General features: G+C 39.2%; 1 long non-coding RNA gene across 1 annotated transcript; it reads left to right on the top strand.

Annotated features, from left to right (window-relative positions):
• The first annotated feature begins 270 nt into the window (after positions 1 to 270).
• LOC311444316 lies at positions 271 to 24956 on the top strand. The gene is made up of 3 exons (XR_014697810.1): positions 271 to 777; positions 4265 to 4374; positions 24298 to 24956. It is a non-coding gene; the product is annotated as an uncharacterized lncRNA (long non-coding RNA).
• Positions 24957 to 25934: the final 978 nt, after the last annotated feature.

Genomic DNA, 25934 nt, shown 5'->3' with positions numbered 1-25934 from the left:
GCAGGTAGTCAGGAAGGCAGCATGGCCCTGAGGTTTTCTGCTGGGGGCAATGCCCTTTGTGCTACTTCCCAAGGCCTCCATTTCGCAGCTGTAAACAGAGATGGCACAGACCCTCTGTATATGTTTTGAACCTAACATAAAGATTATGGGCTTTTGACTTGGAGGGTTTCATAGTTATCAAAAAAACACTGAAGCATTTTAAATCTCTCCAATCTCTTTTGAGAAGTATTTTCAGGAAATCTAAACCCTAAAGCAACAATGAAACATAATTCCAATTTACAAATACATAGTTCTTCTCAAAAGTGGTCAAGTTCAACTATAAGTTTATACAGAAAACAGAAATCTGCAATAGTGTTTTATTGTAGTATTTCAGAGATGACAAGAAAAACTAAAACAACTCTTCTTTTGGCTGGGAAACAAACAAGCCGCAGGTGTCTGAGGGGAGGAACAACAAGCAGTGTTTTATTAGTGTGAAACAGCAGGTGCTCAGACTTAAGCTGTACAGTTCTTTATATAACTGTTTGGAAGCAAGTCAACAAATGTGTTTTTATCTTCAGGTGATAAAAGATCAAGCCTGGGTCACTTTTACCTCTCTTCTCAAAACATGAGGGTAATAGCAAGAGGGCAGGCCTGGCTCTTGGGTTCTAGCTATGGCTGCTGCCCCTTAGTTTGGTGCTGGGGCCAGCCCTGGCCTGTGTTGTGCCTCTCCTTGCTCCAGGCCTGGTCTCTTCTGGGCTCTTCAGAGCTGTGGCTTGTGTCTGAAATGCTTCATCACTGGTAAGATATCTGTTTGAGAAGGACATTAACTGAAACGTTGGCTTGGCTTTGCTGATCTGGGTAGATAATGCACCTCCTGGGTTAACATGGGGCTGTTTGGGGCCTTTGTGGGGGAGGGAGTTTACTGCACCTCACAGCACAGGCAATGTCGCTGTGGCACCAGCAGTGTTTAAGAGACAGCATGACTGAAATGGTAAGTTTAAATGTGTCTTTAGTATTGCCTGGCTTATTTGTGGGAATGATTAATAGCAGAAAAAAAAAATGTTGGGGGGTGATAAGTTGATGATAAGGAGCAAATCACAGAAGAGAGAGAACATTCTCCTTGCAGCCAAATAGAAATCCCCCCAAACCCAGAGAAAATGCTGTGGTGACCCCAGTGTGCTCATCCACACTGCTGTAGGTTGGTACTGCTCTGCTAGCCCTAGGCAGGCACTGTTTTCTCCTCTGGGCTCCTTTTCTTTCCTGAAACTGGGTGCTGAGAGGGTGGTAGTGACCCTCAGGCCTGGCTACTCATCACAGCCTGTAAGGTGCGGTGCTTCAAGTCTTTGTTCTTGGTTCTTGTGTAGTCTAAGTGATCAGCTTACATACAGCTTTTTTCCTTTTTTTTTTTTCTTTTTTTTTTCTCCCCTTTAAAACCAGAGACGCATTTTACAGTGAGGATAGTCTTTAGAACTACGAAGAAGCTGTAGGAGTTATAAAGACATGTTTTCTATAGTTTCCTATTTTAGCACGTAGTTTCTTAAAACTAAACTTAGCAGCTGATCTAATTTATTTATTTGATTCTTTTAGTAAGAGAACATTAATACATTAAATATTAAGGAGAATATAGTAAAGTATTTTCTGGTCTTACAAAGTATTCCCCTGATTTTAATAATTCCCTTTTAGGGGAGGAACAAAAGGTGTTCTATTTCTATATGTATTTGTGATATAGATCTGTGTGAACTTCCTTGATGTGTCCAATTCTTTCATCCGCTACTTGTAAGCGACAAACAGACGCAATGATGGAGGGTATTTATAACTCACATGGTCAGAGACAATAGTTCATTGCTGGTATTAAGAGAATCTCTTTTTTCCCCTCAATGCAGCAGATAAAGCAGCTGCTTTTGTGGGGATAACCACAGCCAGAATGCAGTTTGTCCCATTTGAAATGGAGCTGTGGGTAAGAATAGGTTCCTTCCCTCAGGCTGGTATGGGATGACTTAAGGTTTGCCTGTATGAAAACACATCTTGCTTCGAATGGTGTAGGGCAGAGGAAGGTGGTAATGATAACCCTCTAAAATTCCTATACAAGTGTGATCTCTCACATAGCCTGTGGAAGTGTAAGATATAATAATCAAAAGCTTTATGTCAGTAGGATCCTTGAGATCCTTGGTAGGGAATTTTTTAAAAGGAAAATTTACTAAGTTTTTATCCCTTTCAAGCTAAGCTTTTAGTGATGTTGACTGTAATAGTTTGGGTATAAAATAAGGGAATTATTCAGAAAAGCAGTAGTCATAAACCGCTTCTGGTGAGCCAGAATGGTTCTTTATTTGGTACAGTGTAGTCAAGAGAAAATATGGAGACCTAGTTTATTCAGTTCAAGGAGGCATCTGTTAGTTTTACTGGAAGATGCAAACAGATTTGAAGAATGTTTGGCCATTAAGACTGAATACATATCTCAAACTTCAGATTTGGAACTCTTGGGCTTCTATTTGTGAAGTTTTTTCCTAAACTAATTAGTAAACACTGCTGGTGTTTTGACATATATTAAGCATCCTGGAGGTTGGAAAACAAAGCTTCAAGATGATGCTGTGGTTGGCAAAGAACTGAAATATTCTGACACTTTTAATCTGAAAATACTTGAAATGTAACAAGCTGAGTATTTGAAAATTGACACAGTTCCACAAAGTTTTAATAGCAAAAGAGCCAGGTGTTGTACTTTAATCACACTAGAAGTAGCAGCTGATGCATAGTGCAACAGCAATAATTTGGAGCTAGAAGCTTACAAATAATCTAGCTACAAATTATATTGTCAAGGGAATCCAAATACTTTGTAATATATTCTAATACATATTAATTTCAGAGCCCTATAGGGGACAGTCTTGTTATTAATACACAGAGGAACAGATGTGATAGCATATGGTTTACCAACTTGTATTTATGTTAATTCTATGTAAATAGGATTTTAATAAGGTAACATTAGTCTATAGCTTCAGTTTCATAACATCTTTATTCTTAAAAGATGATAATGGAATCATCTAAACAGGGGTCTGGGGTCATCAAAAAGGTTAGTTAAAAGAGTTTCTTTTAAGTAAGATGTTTAAGTGGGTAAAATTTTTGAACCTTTTTTATCACCTCAAAAACAAAACAACTTAGAGCTTCAGTGGCAAAACTAAATTGGAATTATTTTATTTACTAACACTTCTTTAAAAACAAACAAAAAAACAACTGCCTGACATCTACTTTTGATGATCTTAAATCCTCATTTATTCTATGTTGATTGTTTGCAAGTTCAACTTCCATGTAGCTGCCTTGGAGAAGCTTGCAAAAGTTCAGAGCATCGTAGAAAATTTCCGGTAGTGCCTTAGCTCTGATGTCTATTGAGATTGCTATGCAACCCACCTGCTGTCCTCAGTTGGAAAAGCTGTGAATGCAGTTGCGAGTCGGTTTGGGCTTCTCAGAAGCTTTCACCAGGGCAAATTTTTTAAATTGTCCTCCCAGGTGCTGCTAGGAGCCATTGCATCACAGTCTCTGATGAGAACAGAGTAAGCATTCCTGCAAGCAGATAATGAAATTCAAGTGCTCATCAGCTCTGTTGCTTCAAAGAACTTTGGAAAACTTTGTATGCTATTAAGGAATTCCTCTCCTAAACATTTGAATCAAACTTCCAAAGTACACTAGTTCACTTCAACAGTATTTTCTTTGTGATCACTGAAATTTTCTTCCACCAGCTTCACTAGCCTTAAGGTTACATTACTTGTAACTTTTTATTAATAATTGAAGAACTGTGCATAGAAGTACAATTTAGTTCTCTCTCCTGTAGTTAAAAACATGGCTTTTTCTTGTTTCAAGGAAAGATATGTAAATTTTTTTTAAAGAATTTCTAATGTACAGAGCTGTAGGTTTTCTTTTTCTTTGTTTTGTTTGGGGTAGATGGAGAGTGTCTAAACAACTTTCATAAGCTCAAATAACAATAAAATTTATAAAGGAGTATAGCAAAACTTTTTATAGGTATGTCAGAAATAGTTCAATCTTCAAGTTTAGTCTTCATTTTATTTCTTACAAGAGAATTAAGGAATTTGATTATAATACCCTGTATCAGTTGTCCACTTATGTTTTAAGTGAACCAATAGTAGGGTTTTGAATTGTAGCTGTTGGGAAAAACACTGATAGAAACAAACCTTTAATGGATCTGCTGTTGAGAACTTAGAATAGTTCTCCCTTTCTGTTCTCTTCCTCCCTAAGAATTGCGTGTATTGTAGCACTCAGAAATTGACTCCCCCACCAGGTTTAAGTTCTGTGTTGGGTTACTGGAGATGCTGTACAAGTGCTATGCTTCTGGCCATCTCTCCTGACTCGACATGCAGCAAGACCATATGGAACTCCCAGTGAAGGGGGGTAAGTGCTGCCTTGATTGGAGTGGTTAGCTGTGTATCTGCAGCAGATGTGTGCGTTCCTGACTGTGCCAGTTGCTTTCTAGCTTAGGAAAAAACTTTGTCTGGTAAAGATCAGTCCATCATGCTGGAGGGCTCTTGTCTTGCACTGGAATTTTCATTGACTGCTCTGGGGCTTTGAAATGGTGCTAATAGGATTTGTAGCGTCTTGCATATGTATATACTACTTTTGGTCACAGAGATGGCAGGTGCACAAGCCTTGGTTGCATGGTATGCTTTTGTTACTTAGTACAAGTGTTTCTAAAGCAAATGGCCTTTTGGCAACTGTTGATGGCCTTACACAAAACCAAATTCAGTTCCATTCAATCTATTCATTAATGTCTTTACCACGTAATGATGATTGTTCTAATGGTTCACTTTATTTTTGTAAAGCTCTGCTACTATGATCTTGTAAGCAGTAGCACATAGTAATCTGTGTGAGAACGTTTGGAAACAGCAATTAAGCATTTGGATAACAGATTATGGATACAGCACTTTAGGGAGACAATTAAAATATTTTGATTTTTATTCCTTAGTTAAATACTTTTCACACTGTTTCAGCTGAAACAAAACAATCCCCAGATTTGTATTATTTTGCTTTGTCTGCTTTGATAATAAACTATGTACCAAGTGGCCAGCAAGCAGCATTTCCTCTCTTCCTGTGAGCTATGTCTTTTGCTCACAGTGAGAAACACTGGAGATTCATAATCCATCCAAAGTGAAACGACAGGTTGTGTCATCATCAGCAGAGGGATATCAGATCCTATATCTTTACCTGACAAGAGGTGGCAATTTAATCTGACAGGCTTTCTGCCAATGAGGACAGCTTTAGGAGTTCAACTGCCTTGGCAAAGATTTGACATGTCATTGAGGGATGTTGTGCAGAAGCTTGACAATAAACTGGAACTTTCAGTGCATTTTAGGATTGCTGTAAGAATTTATTAGAAATCACTCAAATTATTTTATTCCTCCAGAAATGTGTTTTCTCTGCTGATATGTGATGTTTAATGTGTAGTGCACGTTTAAAAACTTGTTTTCTGATGTTGTAGAACAAATCTATTATAATGCACATAAAAAGTCAAGGAATTCAATTAAATGCATGTAAAATAAACTATGTCCACTTGTAAGTCTGATTTGACAATGCTTTGCTTCATGTTATTGCCTTCTTGAGAGCATTGTACGTTATCAATGTAGGATCAGTGTGGTGCTGTAAATTTAATTATAGAAGTAGATGAGCTCTTGGATATTTCCAAGTATGGAGTGAACATCTATGCTCTCTCCTCTTGGAGCAAAGAGCAGCCTTCTGGAGTTAAAGGAGTCTGGAGCAGAGCTTGCAGCCTGCTTGTTGGCAAGGCTGGTTTTTGCAGTGTCCTTAACTCTGCCACCATCTAAACACAAAGTTTGGAGATGCTTCCCTAAAAAAAAAGTTTTTGATTTCACTTGATATCAAAACTTATCTAGTATGAAGCTGATGTTTTCAAGCTTGGTCTGGACACTTCTTTGAGGTGTTGGGATTGGGGTGTTTATACTCCTAAATGATACACCAGCCCTGATAGCAATGCATCACTCTGGGATGTGTTGACAAATGCTATCTGGAAAGCTATTAGTTATGATCGCATGGAACTTACGGAGTGAACTTTAAGATTGAGAGAGATGTGTAAGAAGACTGAACGAACTGAAGGATCTGCTAGAGTGTATTTTCAACAAGTGTTCTAGGACATGAAAAATTAGAGCCTTTTTGAATTATTTCCCTGTTAGCTCTTGATAATCCTTGCAGAAAGATACTTAATATACCTATCTTTTCTAATGCAGATGTCTTAATTTCTAACTAGATAGTTTTCTGTTAACGTGAAATCTCAAATTACTGTATTGTAGCTTGAAAATATCACTGATCACTAATGAAAGTTGTCATCATACTTATTGCCACATGCTTTGTGAATCTAGCTGAGGTAGATGTCTTGGCCCAACTGTCTGTAATAGTGCTTGGAGAGGTTTTTGTCAATATTAACATGGGTCACAATGCCACCATTCCAAGTGTTGTTTCTAATGACTACTTCTAGTTGAAAGGCAAGTGAGTTAAAAGACAGCTTCTGTTCCAGTGTACAGTAAAACTTGGTGCATGTGAAGTCCAGGAAAATCCAATGGTGGTGTGAAGCTGGTGTAGTCTGTTCTATTACATCCCTTTTATTCTGGTAGTACAGAGAGAATGAACTGACCTTGCCAGCTAATAAAAAGCTGAAGACACCTCCAGAGAGTCTTTACAATGAGTTTCAAATGCATTACAGCTAATTAGAAAACTGAGGTCAATCAGGGTGTTACTGGTGGCCAAAGCAAGTCTGGTAAAGTCAGTGAGCTGTGCTCAGGCTGAACCTCCTTTTTTCAAAGTAGTTATTTTTTATTTTTATTTCCTGTCTTGCTCCTACTGCAGGCTGTGCATAGCTGCAATTTATTGCTAATTATTCACTTAACCTCTCCTTTTGGCATATTTCTGGCATGTGGTGACATCACTATTCTAATAATATTTTAATTAAGTGTACTTCATGGCCATTAAAAGCATTTTCAAGCAGCTGGGATATCACTGGGTAAAGAGGCTTGAAGAGGAATCCAGTTGCATAGGGTACTTAGTACTTGTAATGACAACCCCCTTCAATTTCATAACATTGCTTGAACAGTGAGTAATATCTGTGAAGTGATAACAGATCCAAGGTAGTTTAGGGGACTTGGGATGTACTTTATGACAGGCCTAATATCTTTTTTTCTTCTCAACTTTTAGGATAGTTGCCATGTCATAATGTAGAGAGCAATTGAACTGCAGAGAGGGAGCTGTGTCCAAAGCCAAGCCATGCTAGATGGGATTCCTGTTTAGACAATGAGCAAGAACATCCTGTGGTAGGTGTAGTATTGTTAGAGTATTCTCTTAATAGAGCACAGAATAGAAGTGTCACTATATCATACTGTTTTGTCCAACTCACTATTGTAAAAATGCATATATTACAATAAAGCTATAGACTTCAGGGTTTTTGATAAGTCCAAAGGGTATTTCTAACAAATTGGTGGGAGGCAGGTAAGAGTAACTTGGGTTTAGTGTAACAAAAATGAAGTGGGCTTCTCAGAGACCAGTCTCACTGTTCTGGCTGTGTTTTCACGTGCCTGGTTCTGCCTGCAGAGCTCCCCAGTGGCTCCCAGCCTGCAGCTGTCCCCCTACTAGAGGGGGTTGGTGAGCTGTGGCATGTGAGAGCTGGTTATCCAGAGAGCTACTCTGGGAAGTGCATTGTTCAAGCTGTCTTATCCACCTTTTTGCTCTTTATTTGTTTCTCTCCCCTGCTGCTTCAGGGGGATCAGCTGCATGTTGCCAATTAGGCTCATCAGCATTGTCAATAACAGATGTGGAGCTCCTGGTAATCCCCCACCCTTGTTAGTGGGCTGCTAGGGCTTCTGGCTGTTTGTGATGAGATTTAACCCTTATCCCCCTACAGGGAGCCAAGCCACTCTGTCAAAGACCAGGAGTAAGGTTTTGTGTGTTCCATGTTTTAAGGGTTCTTTTATCTCCATCTTAGCCCCAGTAGGTTTGATTAGGCTCTGTTTTTATCTATGGGTTTCAGCTTGTGGGGAAATGTAATTAATTTCAACACAGATCAATGTGAAAAGGATATTTTAAGAACTCAGCTTCAAGCTAAAAGTAGTAGCACAAAGTTTCATTACCTGTCAAGCAGATTACTTGGGTATGTCTTGAAAAGCAAGCTGCAAGCAAAGCTTTTGTGTTACCAGCCTGCATGCCATCACAGGACAAACCTGTAAACATCTTCATTAGAAGACAGGATGCTCAAAGACTCAGCTCTTGCCCTCATACTGTCATCTTTGCTGAGGGCCACCCCTCAATGCCTGCTCCTTGTTGATTGCAATAGGAGGCGCCTTCAGTGCTTGTGCTGTGGTTGCTTCCCTCCTCCCAAGGGAGAGACGCAGGTCAGGGGGCATGTAACACCTCCTGACTTTGGCAGCCAAGTGGAAATCAAAGCAGTCCAGATCAGATTTTTTTCTTTTCCTGTGAAAATCTGTCCTGCAGGGTATGCCTCTTCTTGAGTACTATCAAGTATGAACACTTTGTGGCATCTCATTATGAGGGGAGGGAGAAGGAATAGTCTGAATGTTCTGCAGAGTCTGAATTGAGTAAGGAGGGGTTGAATAAAGAATCTGCATATGTTTTCTGGCCATTAACTGGGTGGAGAGGGGGGAAATCTCAGCACATTTCTCTTCTAGTTGAGGAGTAAAATTGGAGGCGCGCAGCAATATCAAGTCCAAATTATTGTAATTTAAGACTAATGGTCTTAAAATGGATGTTTAGAGTCTGAAGTTAGGAATTCTTAGGCAACCTCTACAGTATGAGAGACATCTAAGTATTTATGTACGTGACACTATGGACCCTTGAAACTATAAAGTAAACATGTAAAGAAAACCTCAACTGAGTTTTATGAGCCATTTGCCAGTCTCCAAACATCAGTGACCGGGTGTAGTGCTAGTGAGCCTAGGTGCCAGGGGCAATATGCCAAGAGCACTGGAAAGCATAGCACAAAATGGAAATTTAACTTATGCCTCCATCTTCCTTTTTTTTTTTTTTTTTTTAAATTAGAAAATAGTATAAGGAAGCTTCCAATACACGTGTCAGGAGTGGTTTCTCTATATGTATAGAAAAATACATACTGCATCTGAAGCAAGTAAGAACACTTAATGATCTGAAATGAAGCATTGAATAATGGCCCTTAATACATTTAACTATTAGGGTTTTGTGGTTTGGGATCCTTGAAACTGAAGTTAGAATAAAACTAAGCACTCTGCTTTTTTTTTTTTTTTTTTATTGATCACTGCAGTAATTTCTTCAAAGCTGAGCAGAACACCCAAGTTTCAGTTCCACTCAAAATTGTAGTAAGCATTTAAGTATCAATAACAGATGTGCTTCACAACATCATGGCTGATGGATTATTGATTCATAATGAAGTTTTAATCTTTTGCATATTGAGTAAATTATGAAGCTATTAAATTGATATCACTGCATTTCATCTCATTTGTCATTAGCGAGTTACAAATTATTTAACGTGGATGCTTTGTCAGCAAAGCTTTGAAATTAACATGTACAATGACTTTTTAAAATGAGTTATGAATCACTTAAGAGTCACTGTCAATTGGCATGTGCTTAGTAGATCAAGTTTAAATGCCAACTGTGAGGAGGCTCTAGGTCTGCAGTAGGTAACGTGAATAACTCAGTTGGCGATGTTCTGTGTAACTATGGGTTCATTCTCCATGATGCTTTTTCCATGTTTGTTGTCATACATGTTAGCGCATTGGGACATGCAGTGGACAAGCATTTCTGTTGTGCAAGTAGCTGACCACTGCACAGCCACTTCCTTGCTCTCTCCAGGTGTGAAGAGGGAGAGAATTGGAGAGGTAAAAGTAGCAGAGCTCGCAGATTGAGATCCAGACAGTTTACTAAAGCAAAAGAAATACATGCAAGCCCAGCAAACCAAGGAATCCATTCACTGTGTCCCACTGTCAGGCAGGTGTTCAGCTGCTCCCAGGAAAGCAGGGCTCAGCACATGGAACGGCTGCTTGGCAAGACACACAGTCACTCTGAATGTGCCCCGTCCTTTACCCCAGCTGTTGTTGCCAGCACAGCACCACATGGTTCAGAATGTCCCTGAGGCCACCTAGGGCCAGCTGTCCTGGTCCTGTCCCTTCCCTGTTCTGGAGCACCCCTGGCCTCCTCATTGGCAGGGCAGCATGAGGAGCTGCAATGGCCTCAGCTCTGGGGGACACTGCAACAACCAACGCGTCAGTGTGCTACCAACACAATTTTCATCGGAAGTCAAAAGCATCATACAAGCCTCGGTGAAGAAAACTAACTCTGTCCCAGCCAAAGCCATAACAGTTTTACAGAAAAAATGTACACTGGGGTGAGTGGGCAGGTGTGTAAGCCCTATTGTGTAAGGGGGAAGCACAGAAGATTTTCTTAAAGCTATTAGTTCCACTTTTTCATATTAATTTATGTGGGTTCTTCAGATAAAGCTATTATATTCCAGAATTATACCCTGGCTTTATTTAGGATTAAATCACAGTTGTTGCCTAGCCCTATATGTTTTCCGTTTTCTTTTTTATATATGGAAACTGTGTTTTCACTTACTCTGCTACCAGTTCCTGATTTTTATATCTTTGTGTTTCCCATGGCAACAGATTTCTCTGTGACTGAGCAAGTATCATGTTCCTGCTTTGGATGTTAGCAGTGTCACTGTTCTAAGGCATGAATACAGAGCTTCAGTCAAAGAAGTGGTGAAAGACATAGAAGGAATTCATTCTCTGATCCTTAATGATATTAAAAAAAAAAAAAAGGAGATTAAATTGATATGATTTATTGTCCATATACAGCATGTAAATGTAGCAGGCTCAGGTAAGACTTTACATAAAAGCAGTTTGCTTATTAGAGCTCTTGTGAAAATTTGAGCCAATAACAACTTGGCTATTTTCTGGTTGCTTTCATGCTTAGCTTGAAGTTACTTCCCTAACACTTGGGAGAGATTTTATGGTATTAACTACATGATATAGAACATCATTCTTTTATTTTCCTAGAAATAGCTGGCTTCATTTTGATATTTGTAGGTGACTTCTGCGGAAGGCTGCCCTTTTCCCAGTTTATTCCCTTGTGATAAAAGTGTAGGTATGTCCACTAATTCTGTCCTAATCTAAGATTTCCACCTCGTCCCATAAGAGACACATCCCCAAATGTGAGCACACAGTGCTGAAGAGGGCTTTCTTCCAAAAGACATGCTGAAGAAAATGTCCTGTAGTGATTAATCCATCCTTACTTTTCCTAGTTTTTCTTTATGTATAATCCCTCAGGCAGCAAGGGTTAGAAGTTACTGTCTGCTGCAACTTGAAGCATCCGAACAAGTGGCTGCTAGGGCTGGAACAAATGTCTGTCTCCTAATTATCAGGCAGTCAGAAGCCACAAAACACAAATGCAGAGCTTGACATCCATGGATTTCTGCCTTGATAGAAACATCTATGTCTATGAATGCCTTATCACTGTGATAACTGAGTTCTGAAACGTTGGGTTGTGGATAATAATTTGACTATGCTATAGACAACTGAGTCAAATTCTACTTCAGTTACTCAGAGTGGTGTGATCTGCCAAGCTGGTCTGTCTTCGGTAAGCCATAGGTGCAATTTCTTTACTCCGTGTTCAAGGAAATGAAGGTAGGTAATGTAAAGTTTAAAAATAAATAAATAAATAAAAACTTGAGTTTATTTTTATGCTTAGTAGAAAAAATTATAGCAGCTCTAATGAAGAGCCAGAACCACATAGTAAATCCCTAGACAGTACTCTGTGACAGTGGTTGACTGGGTTGTGTTTTGAGAACAGCCAATTTTTTGCAGTTTTGCAGCCCTGAACATTGTAAGGATTTTACAACTTGACCATTGAGCCACTTTTTTTTTATCTTGTAATATCTTCTCCTGCCATTCTTACCAAGCATATTTATGTTGAAAACACCATTTTATAGCAGCGCTTCATTCCAAAAATGTGAACTTGTTCTTTGTGTCATTTTCCCTTATTCTGTCACTTGTAATGTAGAAATTGGAAATCAATGACTTTGACTACACTTGTTTAAGTTCCAGGATACTTCCCAGTTTTGATGTGAATGTACTGTATTTCTCTGATAAGTAACATCCAAATCCATTTGTTTAACAATTTTTGAACAGTTTAGTGTTATTTTTCCTCCCACCTGCAACTGTGCTGAAACCTATGCCATCTTTAAGCTCTGACACGTTATAGAGATCATATAATTTCAGTAGATTTAGTTAAGCAGGATCAATATTGTTTAAATAATTGTTGATGTTTTTAACTTAGCCCTTTTGGAAGAAATAAGCTACACTAATTCTTTGCTAATCCTGTTAAATCATTAAATTGAAGAAGAAACTGTATACAGCTTGGTAGATGGAAGTTAAATGAATTAAATATTTCTATGGTATGGTCACGGAGACATGGGTGTTTGGTATGCTTTTTTTGTTGTTCTTGGTAACCTAAATAGTATCACTTGTGAATCTCACATCTTTGTGATGAACCTGATTTCCATTAGAAATAAAGTTTAGTTTTAACTTCATATATCCATTTTCAGCCACTGGCTTCCCCAGGACTAACTGAATCTCTAACGTACGCCTTCCTACGATAAAATAGAGCTCCAGAACTCAATATTCAAGTTAGTTTTTACTGTAATTACTAATGTGTTGAATTTTTCTATAGAGAATGTATCTAACACAGACTGTTTTGGACCAACTGCGTCATGTTGACTTGTTACTTGGGCTTACTGATCTGTTTCACACTTCTTGTATAGATTAAAGACATAATTCAGCTATCTCAATCTATGCATCTAAGTTTGTTTCTGTAAGCATGTAGAGTGATTGTGCAATTTTCAGAGGCTTTCAATGTCCACACAAACTGTTAATGTGAATGCAAAATATGAAATGTTCAAAAGTAACTCTAAAAAGCCATACCTGCTGATGTGGATGGACAGTAGTTGTGAAGTACTGTTTTCTGCATACACAGTGTGGATGATCACGTAACATCAATAAGATGAATTTCTGAAGTGGTCTGAAATGCAAACCTTTCCTCCAAGACTTAGTTAATGTAGTGTTTGTTCTTCTGCTGTAAACAGTGATTCAGGTAGGCTTATATACCAAGTCCATAAACAGACCCATCAGGAAGTATAACAACTGTCAGGCAGTAATCACAGCTTGTAGTTGTAGAGTGTTATTTTGCAAAAAAGGGGGGCTAGAAATGGATGTAACCAGCACTGGCCAGCTCTCGTGGTTGCCAAGCATTTATTAATAAAGGGACAAAAATGGTAGGGCTTCTGTTTATCTGGTTATTATTGATATCTAATATTAATAGCTATTGAGAGAAAAAAATGAATATGGCACAGCAGCCCACAGCAACTTTACTTTTAGATAACATTGTATGTGTTTGAGAAGGCATATTGATAATTCATTGCAATAACGAAGATGAAAATCCTTGTTTTGGGGATTGGTTTTTATCTCACATGCAAGTCTCAGTATTCACCATCAAAAACCTTTTTGAGGATACTTGGTCTGCTGATCAGATTTGTGCAAAATTTTGTGTTGGGGGACAGATAGCTCAAAGAAAAAAAGTAATGACATCTGTTACTTTAATTTTACTGTTCTTTAGTTTCTGATGCAACTCAGATTTGCATCCTTATGAAAACCCAAACCAGACACAACAAGAAAAAATGTTACACCACCACATATTTTGAATTATTCTGGCATGAAATTTCATAGAACAGTTCTCAAACTTGCCTAGTTGTGGTAAGGGTGCTCAAAAAAGTTTTGTTCATCTTTGAATTCCTCTCTGTCATGTTATTAAATACAAAGGAAACAAATATTTGCTGTTTTTGTGGTTAAGTACTCCTAAGAATGGAAGGAAAATCTATCCGCTTTCAATGGCAATAGGGTAGGGAGATCTCATAGTTGGGCCTTGATTTCTTTTCCAGTAAACTCCTGCAGAACTAGACTGCTGTGTGGAGTCTGACTTCGTTTAATGATGATTAGTTGCTATGAGGAATTTTTCAGAAGCAGTGATACCAAACTTAATTTCCAGGGACTTGGTTACCTCTACCCGGGAGATGGATGCTTAATATTTTAGAGTTTTTTGTAAGGAATGTGTACAATTTTAAAGTTGAAGAATGTTGAGTTTTGCTTATGTAAAAGGATTTGGGCACATTAAAACTCCTTGGTCCTGTGTTTAAAAACTTAGCTTTTTATTACAACCTTTGAACCACTACTTTTATTACAGATTTGAAACATCTTCTATTGCTGTCATACATTAAAAACCTAAGTGTGAAGACTTTAAACATTTTAGTTCCCATTTTCCAGAAATGCATGTTTAAGCATGTCTAGCTATTTACAAAATCTAGAAGTTTCCATTTCAGTTTTTTCTTACTTATACTTGAACACACCTTTCTTCACCTCTTAAATACAGAGAGCTTCTTTATCAAGCAGCAGCAAGTTTATACTGTTTTCCACCAGTCATTTTAGTGTTACCATAAAAATTGCTTTCCCCTTGTACCTATAAAAGTCATAATTTGCTGCAAGCTCAGTGGAGCTATTTGTAATATTATTTTAGGTTTAGTCTTTATCATGAGCCTGGTGGGCAGATTTAGTCAAGAAAATGAGACTGTGGGTTGAATGGAAATAGGCTTTGGGGGGTTGACTTTTTTTTTGAGGCTTTTACTAAAGAGGCAGAAGTTTTTGCTGTTGCATGTATTTCTACTGTACTATACTTCCAAAGCAATCAGGTTTAAAAAATCAAGTTTTGGTCTATCAACAAAATAACTCTCTTAAGAAGAAAATGAGTTAAAATAATTTACAAGCATCTTAGTCCTGTGTATATTTATGTGCAGCTCTGTGATGACTTTGAGAGATTCATGAGGAATGCTCTGAGGTGACTGAGATGCAGGTCAACAAAATGCTCAGCCCTGGATAATTGGAGCTTAAACAACTCTAACAGAGCAACCAGAAATACAAACTGAGCTGTTAAACCTGGCAAGCTAAAATTAATTTAGCACATTAGTTCATTGTAGCTTAGGCTTCACATTTAAATATCAAATATGTGGGCATTGTATTTACTGATTAGCTCTGTTTACCTGCTGTCTATTATTTGTGGGCATCTGTCTTTGCTAATCTTAGGAGAATGTAATGTGAGAGGGCTTTATTTCTTTTATATATAGCATTTGCACCTTTTCCCTGATGGCATCAAAAGCTTTATGAAGCTTTCTTGTATCTGGCTCTCTGTCATGGATTAAGACCTATCCTAGTCATACTGCATGCTTTTTGTCACTGGTGAAAACCACCTAACTCTCTGTTGTGACTTCAAGTTTTGGTGTTGACACCTATGAAATAAGGGTGAAGGGGTGAGAGGGAGTACAGCTCATTCAGAAATCAGAATTATAAGAGTGTGTTTTGGAATATGTTTGGTACTGAACAGCTCAACTCCAAGCACTGAAAGGTGTGTTTGTGGTGGTGGTGGCTTGTGAGAGTGCAGTTCTGGAAATGGGGAGGGAGCTCATCCAGGATTCTTGCCTAATGCTGCTGTTTCTCTCAGGGGTGGGAGGAATAAAGGCTTCGATTCAACCTCCTGTTCGATGGCCATACTTTAAAAGATAGGCAAGTGTCTATGACTTATGTGAACTGAGGCCTAGTTTGGTCATGTCACTACTGAAAGTAACTTTACAGTAATTCCAGTCTCAGTCCTTAAATTTGTTCAATGCTCTGACAGTTGTTTTCTTGGATCCCCTTAGCTTTTTTCCTCATAATGACTTCTTGCCTGCTGAAGAGGGCTTGTATTCATTCCCATTACTGTAATGCCCCATTTCTAAATGAACTGGTGTCATCTGGAGCCTCAAGTGAGTTCCTGAACAGACTTGGATTGAAAACTGCCAAGTCCTCCTAGATTTGCATGGATTCTGGGAAATAAGGAGCTATTATGCTACTTGCATAACTGTAACTGACTTCATATTCTTTTGCTGCTAAGCACTTTAAGACCATAGTTATGTACCCAACTCTTCTCAATCCTGCTTGCTTGAAGTTACCTAGATGAGGTAAAAATAATGTATTACATGGAGTATTAGCATGGCATAATCTAGGGCATCTGGTTTGAACAACCAAGTAGGGAGCCTTGACCTCCTGATTAGTCAAAGGAGCTTGGGGAAAGCTACTCCTTTCACTTAAGGGTATAATTAACCATGTGCTACTTCTAGCTTTCAGTGGATCCTAATAAAGATACTTTTCCATCTAGTTAAATCAAACCCATTAAAGAATGGGAATTCTAGTCTCTGCACTTGTATTTATTCTCTACCAAAAAAAAAATTCATTTAAAGAACTTAAGAGCATCTTTTTCTGATGGCCTCCATTACTCACCATTTGTTCAAAAGGCAATATGTATTCCCTGAAATCAATACCTGTCAGAGGTCTGTGCTCTTCAGCCCTCTTGTAGTCCTTGCCTCAGAGCATGTTAATTATCAGCTCTTTCTGGCTGCGTTTCTTAACAGTCTTGGAGCCTATCAGCCACAGCTATTTGGTTTTCTGCTTGAGCCACTCCAAAGGCCTCTCCTGGGTTTTAGTGCTTGGACATCACCCTTTGCTGTGCTTCCCTGTTCCTAGGTTTCATATTTGTCAGCAGTAGTTCTTCCTGTGCTGTAGCAGAGATTTGATAAGGCCCAGATGCAACTACAACTGATCACTCTTAGTGGAAAGGGGAGATTGACTTTCATTGCATCTTTCCAGCATCTCACAAGAAAATACTTCCATTTCCTGCTGTATCACACAGGACCTGTGTGCCCTGCACCACTTGAAGGGTTCAAGTGACCCCTGGCTGCCCTGAGCTTAGGCCACAGCTGACTGGGATGCCAGCAGTCTCTGTACCTGGATGCCTGTGTGTTTGTGGGGCTGTTGTGGCTGTAGGAAAGCAGTAGCTGCTTGCAAGGGCAGGTGTCCGGCTCCATGCACAGATGTTCCTGCATCTAGGTGCCGTTTGTCATTATAATGAGTTGGCAGCATACCATTTTGTCTCCAAATGCCCTTAATGGTTTTGTAACCACCAGTTCATGTATTGTGGCCACAGACTGATTTATGGGTTCCTGTCTTGCTGACCACCCCGACAAAGCTTCTTGTGCACTGCTCTTGTACATTTGAAATGTTTTATGTGGCTTTCAGTGTCTGGACAGTATCAACGTTACATTAGCCAAGCATAGCCTTTTTGCCCCAGTGCATGAGATCCTTCACACCAAATATATCCTCATCTATTCCTGTAATGGGACACTTACATGTAGAGCTTAGGGATATGGTTTAGTGGGGACTGTTAGCGTTAGGTCAGAGGTTGGACTCGATGATCTTGAGGTCTCTTCCAACCTAGAAATTCTGTTATTCTGTGTGACTTAACCAAAAATAAATACCTTATATAACTGTCAGTATGAAACAGGTCCTGAAAGGAGCTCTCTCCTCTTGGAGAGAGTCCGGTGGTTGCATATGAAGCTTACTTTGTTCTCTGCCAAATGATTCTTTGTAAATAAGCAAGATGAGAGTTCAAGTAACAGTCCATTTGTTCAGCTCTGCAGTATAAATAGCTGGCATGTATATAATTTGAGTTAATTTAATTTGACCTTCATTCTTCAGACTTTCTTGGCCAGGGGATTAGTCTGACTGCCTGAGGACACAGAAAACTGGATCTTTTAGGGGAACTGAGAAGTGATTCTGCTGGTCTGGAGGGAGCTGGGGAAAAAAGTCATGTAATGCATACTGTGTGTGCTGCACAGGTGTACCTTGTCTTTGCTCTAAAGCTGGCACTGAGCTTAAGACTGGTTATGATTGTTGCAGCTCTATTTAGGCCTTAAAGATGATGGCTTATTTTCTGTTACTTTACATGAAAATATTTGTAACAAACTTGGACTCAGGCATTTGTAAAAGTTTATTTTACAAATTAGTACTTGAATAATACCTTTCACTCCAGCTGGTGTGGGGAAAAACCTTCTAAATGCGGCTTCTGTTTTTTTGAAGATGAAATGCGTTCAATTCCATAACAAATGTTCATACTGAAATTTCTAAAAATACTTGTGTTGGTCAGTTTATCAGTTGTTTTCTTACCTGGATTTTTTCCTAGTGGTGCTCCCAAGGAAGGAAGCCTCTCTAGTCCCAAAGCTGGGAAGAAAAAAAAAAACAACAAGGAAAACTTGAAGGAAATAGGGAGGGCTATAGCTTGTATAGTCTTTCCATAGCTTGTGTAGTATTTTAGCTGAGAAAATAAGGGAAGAGAGAGACAGGTTGCTACATGAAGGGTATGTTTTGCTTCAAAAAAGAGTACTAGGGATGTCTCCTCTAGAAACTTGTTTGAATTTCTTCCAATAGTGTTCAAACAGCAAAACCTCTGTAAGCAGTATATTGGGGGGGGCATTGTTGAAGCCAGGTGAGGACAAAGCTCCTAGCAGTGGCAGTGCTGTGCAGGTGATGAGCAGTTTGTGCCAGCTTGGGCTGATGCCACCTTACGTGGCATTGTGCCATCTCCTTGCTGACCCCACATGTTGTGGGGATGTGCTGCTGATGGCAGGAATGTGCAAAGGCATGCTTTGGGATAGGACTGATGTGGACAAGCTCTGCTACAGCAAAGCTAATCAGTACAGAGGTAGATAGTGCAATGAAGTCTTCCTTCAGATTGGTTGATGTTTGGGCTTCTTCATGGCACTACTACCAAAGGAATCATGTTCACAGGCAACATGACTTGGCTAGCTATTACATTGGTAATAGCTCTACAGTGTACTGGAAAAATGCCTAACTTGGAACAGGGTCATAAAAATAATAGAAAAAAAGTACTTGGGGAAAGGAAAAGAGGCTAGGACCACTTAGATGGGACAGAATTTTCCCTTTTCCTCAAAACAACTTGAAGGAAATTTGTTTCTCCCCTGTATTCTAGATACTGAGAAACAAAGCTTCCCTGGGTGGTGGTATTTCTGTCACAGCCAAAAGTGTGCACACTCTGCACACTACTTCATATCAGTTAAGTGAGATGTGGGGCTTCTTGGAATATGGCTTTTCAATATATGCAGTGTCAACATTAATTTGTGTGTTCTGAAATTTCAGCCAAATCTGTCTTGCTTTCAACATGAGCATCAGTGTCAATTGCTTGTTTAATACGAGAAGTGCTTGAAGAAGAAATACATATCCCATACAGGCACCCAGCTGTTGAGGAAAACCTCAGTAATATGAAGGTGTGCTTTGTATTGCAGTAACAGGGATAAATGGTTTCTGTTCTCAGTTCCTATTATGAAAATGTGTAATAAAAGGATGATGGGATGAGTGTTGCATGACTGGCGCGCAACATTTAATAAGGCCTGAAATAGATGAGAGTAGTTAAATCAGAGCTCCAGGAGAAGGTTTAGACTTCCAGGATGAGAGTAATTAAAACAATTTGAATTGAATTTCCTCCAACCAGCACAGAATCACAGAAACACCTAGGATGGAAGAGATGTCTGAGATCAGAGTCCAACCTCTGACCTAACACTAACAAGCCCTCCACTAAACCATATCCCTAAGCTCTACATCTAAACGTCTTTTAAAGACCTCCAGGGATGGTGACTCCACCACTTCCCTGGGCAGCCTGTTCCAGTGCCTCACAACCCTTTCAGTAAAGAAGTTCTTCCTAACATGCAACCTAAAACTCCCCTGGTGCAACTTTAGCCCATTCCCCCTCGTCCTGTCCCCAGGCACGTGGGAGAACAGACCAACCCCCCACCTTGCTACAGCCTCCTTTAAGGTACCTGTAGAGAGCGATAAGGTCACCCCTGAGCCTCCTCTTCTCCAGGCTGAACAAGCCCAGCTCCCTCAGCTGCTCCTCATAGGACTTGTTCTCCAGATCCTTCACCAGCTTCATTGCCTTTCTCTGGGCTTGCTTGAGCACCTTGATGTCCTTTGTGTAGCAAGTGTCCCAAAACTGAGCACAGTTTAATAATAATATGGGGGAGAAAGCACCACCATGTTGTGCTAATGGTTAGTGCTTCTGCAAATTCACTGGTTGTGTGTGTGTGCATACATCTGCGGGTATGCTCTTGTTGGCAGTAACTCTGTAGGACATGCCAGTTTGGCAGCTTGTTAATAAGGACTTCATGTCTAAAGGGGAGCCTGTGGGTATCATTTAACTAAACATGGCAAAACTAAATGTATAAGAAGTCCCATTTAACCCTTAATGCAAGGTCAAGAATGAGTTGTTATGCTTTATGTATATTTTTGTCCATCTAACGTGCATTAATTTCTTGCCACGTTCCTACCTCATCAGCTCGATGGTAGTCAATGGTAGTACTGTAATACTGTGTAAGTAATTAAAATGTTACTCCTGTTGGTAATAGGTATAAGTAGAAGTATTCTGTCCAATCTCAGTCATGATCCAAAGGTACGCTAACATAAGTGGGAGAAAATTCCAACTGATGAAGCCTGATAATGGTCAAGCCTTATTTGGTCATCTTTGCCAAGTGGTGATATCTGAAAATAGTGGAGTCTGTCTGGAGTGTTGTTTGAACACAGCTGTAAGGTTTTGGGGGTTGTCATTTAATTTTTAACTTTTTTCTTCATATATGCTGTGGTAAGATTAAAAAAAAAAAGCCACTAAGTTTCTCCCTTTCCTACTGAGTTTGGATTTTTCTCTGATACCATTGGCTGGTTTGTTACTTAAAAGTGAATTTTGTAGAAAATTGACACAAGTCCACAAAATTTGTCAGGTCAGTGAGGCCTCTTCACTGAAACATTTTTCATTCTGTAGCTTTCAGAAAAGGAAAAAACTAGAGTGCAGAAACACTTGAATGGCATGTGTGATTGTTTGGTCATGTAGCATGCAAATGCTGGCTAATCCTTGGAGATGCTACATGGTGACTCCTCAGTCTGTTCAGATTTCTTCTCCTTAAAGCTTAATCAGGCAGGGGGGAGCTGAAGACTGCTTTGGGGTCTGTTATGGATCTAGAGACCTGAAGCATATTTACAGCTATTTAAGATACCCAAAGGCCTCGGTCTGCCCAACTTGCCCAAGATATGCTGTCGTGTCCATGGGGTGGCTGAGGGCAGCAGAAATGCCTCCTCTGGATCTGAGCTGAACAAAGAATCCCAGAGTGATCAAGTAGCCACTTGTAAACCCCTCAGAGGTACTAAAGCAACATGCTGATACTGGTCATAAGTGTTGCTTATTAAATGTAAACGGTACAAACTTGATTACATTTCAGTTCCTTTCCCAAAAGACTGTTTCAAGTATTTTTCCTCTTCATATGTTAGTTTCCTTGAATATATGGGGCAGTTGAGAGGAAAAAGGGTTCTTATCTTTCTTTCAGATGTTCCTGCCTAATGGCAGAGTATTATCAACAAGAGGCAAGGACATGCTCCTTAGAGCACACTTGGGAGGAGACAGATAAATGCTGCTAGCTGTGAGCTTTGTTTTAGTAATGAACTATGCTTGAGGAGTTTGCAGGAACTAAAATAAACATGAAGGATGGTGTTTTTCAGGACAGAGGATGGCAAATACTCCAGATAAACACTTGATGCTTTCCATAATTTACTTGACTCTACTGCTTTGTCTGGAATGTTAGAGTAGATTAGGACTAATCTGGTAAAATATAAATGTAATAAATGTACTGATACTTCTTTCTAGAGAAACAAAATCTTATTATAAAAAACACTACTAAATACAACACAAAATCAGCAACTTGCACTTCCCCCAAAAACTTTCAGTTCTTATGTTCAGGAAAAAGCAGATTATGGTATAACAAAACACATCTGGATAAACTCAAACATGAGCTCTGGTTAATCTATTTCTGATAGTTATTTATACAGCGTGTATCCTGCGGCCCAAAAGATGGGATCTTCAGTGGCAGTAGGGTCAAGTATTCTGTCAGATGTCCAGTGCAAAAACTATTCCCCCGAAGGTGGTGGTCTTCCCCACTCCCGGTAAAATGCTGCATCTTCAATCTCTGTATCATGTGTTTAATGGCTAACTTCCTGTTTCCTCTCTAACCACATTTCTTGTCTGTATGTGCCAGTTGCCCAGGAAAGATATCCACTCTGTGGGTAAGAGTGTGTAATGCAGGATGACGAAGGTGGCTTAATTAGGTTTCGTGGTATGATCGTAGTAAAAGCACATTCAGCACTTAAAGTGGGAATGGGGCAGAGGTGTGATAATTACATAAGACTGCAGAAGATAGTAGTGAGGCTGTTTTGCAAATAACCTGTATTCTCCTAAATCTGCTACGACTTCAGATTCCTCTAAGTACACTGCAGTATCAGTGAAGTTAAACAGTATCGTTCAATAGATAATCAAACTGTTTGCATACATGGCTGCGCATTGTGTGTTTTGGCAAAACACTTTGTACTTCGGTTTCTTGTTTACTCCTACTTAATTCAGCTCTCTGTGGGGATGCTTCTGAAGGTATTATTTTAAAGGGAGTAAGATGAAAAAAATCCATTGTAACTTCGGTTGTCCTATTTAAGTACTTTGTTTTGTTTTGTTGTCTGCTTGTTTTGGGACTCTGCTAATTCCAAATTGTCTTGGATAGTGAAAGCCAGGCAAGAAATGAAGAGGGGTGATGGGGGTAGGGATAACAAAACTTGGTTCTCTTGATGAATCTGAATTTCATTTGTCCTTGCTTCTCCAGTCATTGACGTGTTTGTATATAACCTGCACATTAGTGTGCGAGCTGGAGCTATCTTCATTCTTAATGAAGTGACTTAGTTGTTTTCTGTGTAAAACTGCTAGAGGTGGTAAATTGTCAAAGATCAGAACGGAACAGTGCAGTCACAGGTTGTACTGTGTCTGGCTGGGATGGAGTTAACTTTCCCTGCATCATCCCATACAGTGCTAACTGGAGATGATGGTAAGGAAACTAATTTATGAAATGTGGTAATGACATTATCTTGATTGCTCTGAATGTGTTGTCCTGCATTATCTTGAAAATGCCAACATGCAGGCATGTCTGAGACACTGAATATTCAAATGCACATCTTTCACTTCTATGTACAAAAGCAATGTGGCTTCATTTCATGAGGACCTCTGGGGGGAAGAAAATCTCCCAAACAGAGGGAAGCATACCACTTTGTGTGTAGTTCATTCAAGCAGTTACGTTTACCATACTTCTATGAGATGGTCAGAAACGTATCTAAAAGTTAATGGTTTTGCTGATCAAATCTAGTAGGCACTGTGCAAATAAACTAAAAGTAAGCACCTTTCTGATGAGGAATGGGAATCAAACTGCCTAGTAAAAACATCAGTGTTTGGTGTCTCTGGAAATGTAACAAGCAACAAAAAAGGATGGTGGTCTCTGTATGGATCTGAAAATGAGGTGAGGACTTTGATCTCCAAAAACCTAGCCATGTCTGGTCTCCCTGACATCTTCTTGCTACCTTGTTCAGTGCTTAAGTGTCCTACAGATTATGCCTGGTAACTTAGTCACTGGTTTTCTGATCTTATGGGGTTCTTTTTCAAATCAGTTAGTCTTCTGCAAATCTTAATGTTTTGGAGAATGTGGAAGCTAAAACAATTGTCAAATAATCCTGGTACTCCAGTTTCTAGATACAGTCTGCCCTTGGGAGAGATGTCCTTTTTAGAGTTACTTTGAAGCTTCCCCTTTACTTAAGCCAGATTAAGGTAAAATGCAAATAGGGGATTTATTTTCATAATGCGCAGAACATACAACGCAATTGCAAATGTTTATATAAAAGAAACAGATGAAGGTAGAAAGGGGGGAGGGCAGGCAAAGATAATTCTGAAAGTTGTTTTTTTTCTTTATCCAATTGATTTGCTGTTGCTGCTTTCTTCAAAATTTATCAGGGATCTTTTTTCTGTCTATTGTGTGTCTCAGCATTTCACAGAAAGTGACCTCAAGGATGCTCTGAAGCACTTGTCATGGCGTTCACTTAACTACAGTAATATTTTCAGGATGCAAATGCGATGCGTGGTAAAAGTGACTTTGAAGTAGCCAGTTTTTTTTTTTTTATTTATTCCTACCAGTTGTGCTAGAATGGATGTAAGACTTTGTTACCTGATGGGCCTGCAGTACTCCAGGAAGTCAATTGTGGAAATCCTGCAATTACCACTTTGAATAGCAGATGTTTCAAAGGAACAGGACTTTGACATCACTTCAGTAGTCTTGTTCCTAGATGCACCAGCCCGTGCTCTTCCCTGTCCCCTAAATACAGTAGAATTTATTGTATTTTTTATTATTCAGGAAAACTGTGTGTAATTAGAAATGAAGGATTTAGTGTTTTCTATTTATTTTGAAACAATAATTCATTGTTTTACTCCTGCCAGGGTGAATGTCCCCTACTGTGAACCACAGCTGCTGTCACATGAGCTGATCATTCACCATTCTCCTTTGTGCTGGATCATCAGTGACTAAGAAAGCTTTTTGCTAGTTTTGACCTGTCTCACTAGGGCATTTTCCACTGGTATTGCCCTCTGCAGCATGTTTGTTTCATCTGGGAAGTGTACCAGTTCAGCTGGAGAAAGAAGGTTGGCATTGGGTGCACGGAGCACTGTCCTCTGCACAGTAATGCTTTCAACAGGGCTGAATGAAGACCCCTTGCAGTGCAGCACTGATGGCAGATGTGGGGTAGACAAGTTATTGTTCTCAGATGACTTTTCAGTTAATGATCATGTAGTGCTTTGAAGAGGTAAAGTGCTGTATCATCGTTAAGCTTCATTGCCTATTATTTGGTTCCCTAAAAGATTAGGCTAGATAACGATTTTTAAAATTTTCGTTTGGATTTTTTCTACTATGGTTGAAAGCAGAATGTGAACAGGGCTCTTCAGCTTCAGCTGTGACTATTTAAATATGTGAGATTAAAAAAAAAAAAAAGGTCATGTTTTTAACTGTCTCATTAAAACTCATTGAAAAACACTTCATCTTGCAAGTGAAATAGTTCTACTGACTGAAATAAATCCAAAACAAGATTCTAGCTAGCTGTGAAGAGCTGTACTGAGCTAATTTGTTGGGCTTGCCCCATATATACAAACTTATGTATTGTCTGGGTTTGCGCTTGGCTCAGTATGGGCCTTGCTCCTTGTCTTATTTTTACCCTGTTAAATAAGTGTAGTGGTAAATTATGCTGTTTGCCTTAATTAGAAGCAAGGTTATAAAATCGTCTTTAATGCCCTGAGCAAAGGATCTGGGAGAACTGTTGCAGATCAAGATCTGGAGTAGACCTAGATCTGTTAGGGGATAGGCCTGAAATGGTAGGGAATGAAGAGGCAAAATTTTTTCCTGGAAGGTATTGAATTATTTATAGTCAAAAACTTAATAGAAGCCAAAATGCAAATGAAATAACCAAGTTTAAAACCAGACAAAGCAGCTAGGCTATAAACAGGTCACATTAAAACACTTGTGAATTTATTTTTATAATAAAAACAATAAAACATGCCACGTTAATCTCAAACTACCAAGCAGCTTAAAATGGTAATACGGTGCAGCAAACTTGATCATCTTATTGTGCTGGTTCCACCAGTCTCTGCATCTGTCAGTTAACTTCTGGCATGTGCAGAAAGTAAATTTGTCATTAGAAAGATTGAAACTTGTCTCTAGATTCTAACAGTAATATGAATATATCTAGGTTGAGCTGAATATTGTACAATGCATCCTCTGCTGATTAATTTGTCTATTCTAATTCTGTCTGATCTGGTATCTGACTTATTTAACACTGCAGGCCTGAGTTAATAACATCCTTGGGGAATTGGTTTAACATCAGCACAGTGTCCGTCTTATTTGGAGGAGTAAAAGGGGACAAGGTATCTCTTTATACTTTGGGACCTTGGTAATAAGTTGCGGTACTCTGCATTCCCACTGTTAGCCTTAATAGGATTAGTTTTGGTACTATCAAAAGAGCAATTAACACCTGCAGATATGATCACAGATGGTATCAAAGAAGAGGAACTCGATTTTACAATGAAGC

The sequence above is a fragment of the Aythya ferina genome, assembly GCF_964211825.1.
Source record: "Aythya ferina genome assembly, chromosome: 14".
Taxonomy (NCBI): domain Eukaryota; kingdom Metazoa; phylum Chordata; class Aves; order Anseriformes; family Anatidae; genus Aythya; species Aythya ferina.
This window is presented reverse-complemented; position numbering and strand designations above follow the sequence as displayed.